We start from the raw sequence: 7,569 nt of genomic DNA on the forward strand, positions 1-7,569 counted from the left end.
CCACCACAAACACACATACACACAACTGCCCACACACTCATACCTGCACACAGGCACAAACACACACGCCTACATACACACACACACACACTCGTGATTGCGAAAAACATAATTTGAATTTCATTAGTCAAAATTCAAATTAATTTTTATTTTATTTTATTTTTTTTTAACTTGAGCTTTGCTTCAACAACCACTACCAGATTCCTTCACTGGTCTAAAGTTGAACTGTTTTACGGTATACAAATGATTGAAAATGTAAAATGATTGATTAAAAAAGCTTTACTATGGGACACCCTGGTGCTTTTTTTTTTTTTATGGCGTATACATGCCCTGTTTTCTCGACATTATTCTAGAAAAACAATCAGTGACGGTTTTCGATTTTTAAGGCAGTATAATCTCAACACTCTTCCTTTAAAAAGGTTCTGTTTATGGATGCTACACTTAAAATTCTCAGTACGCTTTAAAGCATATTTGCAACACTTTAAACCAGAAAAGTGTTCCAGCTGCCTGACTGCAATAAAATACGTTCCACTAAAAAGAAAGTGTACTAAAAAGTCCAACGAATGTGTACCAAATGTGTCCCGATTAAGCTGTGTGTTAATTTTAGCTTAAGTACACATTAGGGAACACGTTGGAGCACATTTGAGAACAGATTGAGAATACATTTTTGCTTGTAGTAAATTACCCAAAAAACCAATACAGTATTAATACTTTTTTAAAAATGTTTATGGAAATAGTTTCATTCTTTATCACATTCTCTTTTAACTATAACATAAAGGACGTTTGCCTTCTTTTTCACTTTTTCATTACTACGCCAATTTTTCCCACTTTTAAAATTTTAATATTACAAAATTATATTAATTTAGTTTTAAATAAAAATATTTATAAAACTGAATTTGATACATATATTTTTTTATTATCAAACTATCAACACTTTATTATTTAGGTACCGAAATCCGAAATACTATTATAATTTGGAAGGGATTATTTATATATTCGAGTAACTGTTGTTCTATATTTGCTCAAAAATCGATTGCTATTCTGTTACGATTGTTTTGACTTTCAATCTGTTCAAATGCGCAGCACAAGAAGTAACTTCCGCAAAAACAATCTGTAGAAACTTTCTCAAACAGAAAACGGAAGTTCATTAAACCTTGCAGCTGGTTGTAAAAAAAAAATTGAAAAGCTGATTCAAAATGTGGTGCATTTTTTTAATGAAGGAAAAAGAAACAAGTGAACAGGGGTGAGACCACAAAGCCACACACTCCTGTTCCTCGTGCACGATGAGAAAATGAAAAATTGAAACACACCTCGAAACTCTTATGCAAAACAGAAACGTAAAAGCGAATATTACCGAAATTGCTGCAGAATTGTAGCCGATGGAAGAGGATGCTAAGGAAATCAGTAGATGACGCCCCAATAAGAAGAAAAAGGTAAGAAAGGATAGGGAGGGGTAGAAAAAGGGCAGAGCGAAGAAGAATAAAATAAAAATGGCAGGGAAAAGAAGTTCCACAGAAGGCGAGGTATTCGGCCTGCCAGATCGTGAGATGCATGGACAATGTGAGAGAACGGGGGGCCGGATAAAAATGAATTTGTCCGGGGAATTTCCGTGATAGTCCGGGCGGAGTGAGGAATATTCAGTACATGCACCTTCCCACACAAATACTCATATTATGTATCACGAAATGGGTAAGCTGCTCAGTTATCTAGACGTGATTCTACTGGAGATAAAATGCCAAATGAATGACTCTATGATCAGGAGGGATAAACATATATAATGTCTAGGCACTATTGTTGTTCGAAAAAACTAAGGAGATATTTATGGAGTACTTCTCGTTTATTTATTTGTTTAGTGAAAGTGTATTGCACGTTGTCAACTGAACTGTCTTTTTATTGTTTCTTATTCCTTACATTTGAAGTGTGTATGACCTAAAATTTGTCAAAAATAACTTTGTTGTAAGTTTCGAAGTAATTTGCTGCATTAATAGGTAGCATGAAATGGGTAAGAAGCTCAGTTATCTAAAAAGGGTTCTACTGGACATAAAATGTTTACAAACAAAGGACATATTTATGGAGTACACTTCTCGTTTATGTATCAGTTTAGAAGAAATGTTATTACTTACATCCAAAGATGCCAATGAACTAAAAAATCTCAAAAATAACTTTGATGTGAGTTTCGCAAAAACTTTCACCATGAATGTGCAGCATGAAATGAGTAAGATGTTCTGTCGTCTAGACGTGATTTTACAGGATGTAAAATGCCAAATGAATGACTCCATGATCAGGCGTATCTGAGTACCAAGCGTGCGTGGGAACACTGGGAGTTCTGATCACCAAACCAAAACATCTGCTTTGCCATTGGTTACAAAAAATGATATCGGCAAGGTAGACCTTATCCCCCATGAGCTGTAGCGCCACTGAGTTTGTTTATGCAAAACCATGAAATAAGTTTTACCTTAACCATGCAATATACAAAAGTAAGTTTAATCATTGAAGTATTTAATTTTACCCATAATAGTTGCATTTTGAACTTGTGTGTTCAAAATCTGTTCTTTAAATGTGTTCTTTTTCAGAAATAAAACAATACAGGTACAAAACCTTGCAATTTTGCTTAGACTGTAAACCAGCTAACTTTACTTATTGTCAAAAATAAATTTCTTTTTTTCTTATCATGGTTATTATTTTTAGCTGTGTCTAGAAAAAAAAAGAGTAAGAGTAAATCTTGCTCGCAAGCAGAAATATTCGCTGCATTATAACACGCTAGGTGCACAACCGTGCATAAACCTTCTTATATACTATTTTATTGCCTCCTTTATAGTTACCTATCATGGAGTTAGCAGTTTACAGTCCACGGATTTGGTAAGATAGATGAATTGAATGGTTTAGATGAATTCAAAGTACCAAGTCTACATTTATGTTTAAAAGATTTGTTTAATGAGCCATGTTTCCATTACTAAAATTAAATTTTAAACGTATAGTATCCGATTATTTGTCTGTGTTATTAAATTCCCAGTCGATAATGGTTAGTAGTTGTTAATGAAAGCCGCTATATGGTGATATCTAATGAAACGTACCTCGTAACTTTAGCATTGAATAATGAAGGGTTTATGTTATGTTAATGGCTTGGACCAGCCACTTTGATTATAGATAGAAAGCATTATTACACTGTTACTAATATGCTATAACCATATTGCAAATGAGCAGTGAATGATTAAAATCACATAATAATTCCAGATTTTGATTAAAAATAGAAAATAATTTATATTTTAAAGAACGACGTGGATATTTAAATTGTTTTTTTTCTGCTGATATGCATATTATTTGAATATGCATACTTTGTTTTTGTCTAACTAGAATAATCAAAACTCTTACTATGCACCGTGAGCAAAGGGACGAGCGGAAAAAAAAAAGATCATAAGAGCGACGCATGAGTGAAAATGTCTATTCAAAAGTCGAAATCGCAATAGAAGTTTAATTGGGAGAATAATTAAGAATGTTTCTATATAAAATTGGTTGCTATCAATAATGATTCGGTAATTTGGAAATTACAAATAATAAGATGAAAACAAAAATTGCAACGTACTTTTTTTACAATTTGTTTCCTTTCAAAAGAATGAATAATATGTCATTACTTAGATTCTTGTTTTTGTTTTTGCTGATGTATTCAAAAACAGTTTTTTAAGATCATGCAAATAAGAAGAGAAAATTTTAGTCGTTGAATAAAACGGCTAATAGTACCGAGTAAATTAAATCCCACCAAAAACAGTCTGTAAAAAAACTAGCCAAGTCTCGATGGAGCTGCTTGTTTATCTCTAAAAAGTAATGAAATCTAGACAAAGTCGTGACAAGTCTAAGGTTCCATACTGCGATTTCTTTATTATTATAGTTAATGTTGTGTGACTTGGCCGTTAAACATTCTTTATACGTTAGTGGGTACAAGTCAATTTTGTTTACACGTTTTCCAAGTGGCAGATTTATATCGTCAATGGGTAGCAGTTCTGGCGACAGATTGGTGCAATGGTGTCATGGAGCACCTGGTTTTGTACCCTTTAACGGCCAAGTCACACAACATTAACTATAATAATAAAGACATCGCAGTATGGAACCTTAGACTTGTCACCACTTTGTCTAGATTTCATTACTTTTTAGAGATAAACAAGCAGCTCCATCGAGACTTGGCTAGTTTTTACAGACTGTTTTTGGTGGGATTTCACTTCTTTTTGTAGAAACATTTAATTTGTGTAATGATCAAGTACACTAAAGTTGGGCTAGATTAAATTAGAAGATGTGTCCCACTACGCTGGACTTTTGCAATGACAGTCGATTTTTTTATGTACCAATAGTAGAAGGGGACATTACCATATCTCTAATACAGCTGAGACCAGCTGAGGGTTCTTCATTAGATACTTCCGACTTTCGATTTTTGACATCAAATGAAGCGGCTCACCAAGTTGAATATTTTTTGTAACGGCGGTATGTCGATCTCTAATAGTTTGGTTGTGCTCTCGTGTTTTCTAATCAGGGTCACTCCAAATCTTCGATTAGCCTAGTTTTTATAGTTTTCCCTTTATGTGGCCATTAAACCCTAACTATGCACCAAATTTCACCTCTCTGAGATTGTGGGAAGTACTAGTTCTATTTTGATGATCATGAGTGAGTGAGTGAGTGAGTGAGTGTCATAAATGCGAAACTTTGCTTTCGCTTAACTTCGGAACTAAATGACCTACAGACTTGAAACTTTGGATTTTCAGTATGTGATTATAGCTTACTGGATGACGAAAATTTCTGCGTTCTGGTCTCATCCAGAGGTTCTCAAATAGGGGGCTGAAAATGCGGCGAAATGGTTCCAGTAAAGGATGGTACGGCAGTGTTTGCTTCGCGCTCGACTTGGCGGGGGCACTCCCGTGCCCCCAGATTTTCCAAAGCTTTCATCTGATGTGGATGTATTTTCTTAGTCGTTCAAGTTTCTTCGCCTTGGTTCTCTCCAATTTGTTTTTAATGTGAAACAAGGGCGAAAGTTTGGAGAGTTTCGCCTGCACCCTGGCGGCGAAGATTATTTAACTGGCAAATGTTTTATTCTAAAATAAATAAATAAATAACAGATTCTCATATTTTATTTAAAGAAAAAAAAATTAAGTTTTGTCATCGTAAAAAAAAAAAAAAAAAAAAAACGACTCATAAGTAAAATATTATTTTTCAGAGCGATGCATATACGAATAAAACTATCATTGTTTTCATATAGAATGAGTTAAGGCAACAGAAAATCGTCTAATAAGAGAAAAAAGGGCATAAAACAGTCGTTGTATAAGAGAGAATTCACTGTAATTAGTATAAGAATTAAACTTTAGAAACTAAATTTGGAGGCAGCTATTATTATTTTTTAAGAAAACGTTATATTCACGAGTTAAAAATATTAAAGTTGGTTACAAGTAACAAGAATTTCAAAAAAACTGTACATTATCTTACAAAAAAAAACTTAAGAAAAAGTGCCATATAAGAAATGTAAAACGTAAAAAAGTTGCAAGTGATTAATACAAACAAGCAATAAATTCAAGATTTAAAAATACTTTTTTAAAAAGCAAATTCCAACCCATTCACGATTTGAATGAAACTTATTGCTCAAATTGAGTCTTTGAAACCTTTTATCAAACGATTTTTAACCTACATGCTACTACATAGGGGAAGGTTGCCATCAATGAACCACATAACACTTTTGACCTTTTTTAGGAATTAGTTCAGACTCAAACTTTATATTGACGATAGGAATAATTACTCAGTATATTTCTCCCTTTAATAAAAATATTCACTTTTATGCTAACTGTTTTCAATAAAGAATAAAAATTAAAAAGAAATATTTTAGCATGTGGTCCGTTCATGGGAACCAATTGCTATTGGTGGACCATTGAGTATCCATTGATAGACCACATTCTCAAATAAGAAAATCAAACCGGAAAATATAACTAGTTATTACAGAAGATAAAAAACACTACAAATAATAGTAAGTTGTTCAAAGAGAGATTTTTTTTTTTAATTTTCTTTTATTCACAGAAGAAACATAAAAACCCTCCAGGACTCACTCAACGCAGCAATTTTCCCCACACCTCGCTCACCACTTGATAGTTTCTAACATGTGACTTACTCTTCTCAGCTAAAATTTCATGGGGCCTCTTTTAAACAAATGAGAGTCTTGTTTCATCCAAGATCAAAAAATTTGATCCACAAAGATTTTACTTGACAACAAGGATTTCGCTATAGCACCATGCATGTCCTCAGTTATCCACTGGTTTTATTTCCCTTATTTTGGTATATTTCTCGAAGGAAAAAAAATGTACTGAAAACGGTAATAAAATTTACTTTAATAAATACTGAATCGACTACACAAGTTTTTAAGTTGAAAATATGATAATTGAGGAGGGTTTCCAAAATTTAGTTTAAAAATATTTTTTCATCATTATCACATTTATTTCAAAAGATTGATCAATTAAAGATAATTGAGCTGAATCTACAATAATATGTATAACATTCCAAGATTGAATCATTTTGTTAGCTGGTTCATTCATAGAAACACCTAGTGGTTCAATGATAGCAACTGCATCATTTTGAATGTTCTCATAGTTGTCACTGCTGTGACGATTCATAATAAAACTTTAAATGTGGGGAATTTTACTTGAAAATGCTGCCCCTGACCCAAATTCACGCTAAATTCAAATTGCAAATCGTTTGACCTACACCACTCGTACACCATTTTAGTCTGCACTGACATACAGATGGTTAAAGCAGAAAGAAAAAACGGTAGCTAATAAAAAAATAAAAATTAAAGATTAAAGAAAAAGAGAGAGAGAGAAGAAAATATGACATAATCGAAATCTTTTAACATTGTATTAAACTAAACGTTTTAACATTGTATTAAATTAAATGTTATTTCGTTGAATGCACTGAAGCACGATACCTTTGAATATATTTTCTTTATGTTGAAATACTATGAGGCTCCATCATATTGGCTTCACGTTGGCATGCCTCTCAGGCATTTATTCGATCAATGCGTGCACAAACGTGGGCTGGATATAAGGACAATATCCGAAAACTTTATAATAATCGATATGCTCATGTTTAAGTCCTGAATTTTTATACAATGGTGCCATCACGAAAATATGCAAGTCCTACGTACTGTAAAGGAATAAATATTTTTTTTCTCCCATTTCTCCTGCAGTGATATCATTTGCAGGGTATGCAAATGCAGTGAAACTTGTATGTGATGTATATACTTATGATATACATCACATACAGATATACACAGATATACACAAGGGTCCAAGAAAATTTTAAACCTTTTAAATGATGACTCAATAAATTGGATTATAAATTTTAAGATAAGCAATGATAGTATTAAAGATATTTGTAAAAAAATAATTAATGCCTTATATAATTTTGTTGCTTATAAAAGCCAGCCAAAGATATATCCTTCTTAAATACTAACTTTTTTTTTACTTCAATTCCTTTTGTGTCGATTTTTGTACTTGTTGTGATACACTGTTAAAAAATCAGGAAAATTTTATGGTAAATATTACT

This window comes from Uloborus diversus, chromosome 2, assembly GCF_026930045.1.
Source record: "Uloborus diversus isolate 005 chromosome 2, Udiv.v.3.1, whole genome shotgun sequence".
Taxonomy (NCBI): Eukaryota; Metazoa; Arthropoda; class Arachnida; order Araneae; family Uloboridae; genus Uloborus; species Uloborus diversus.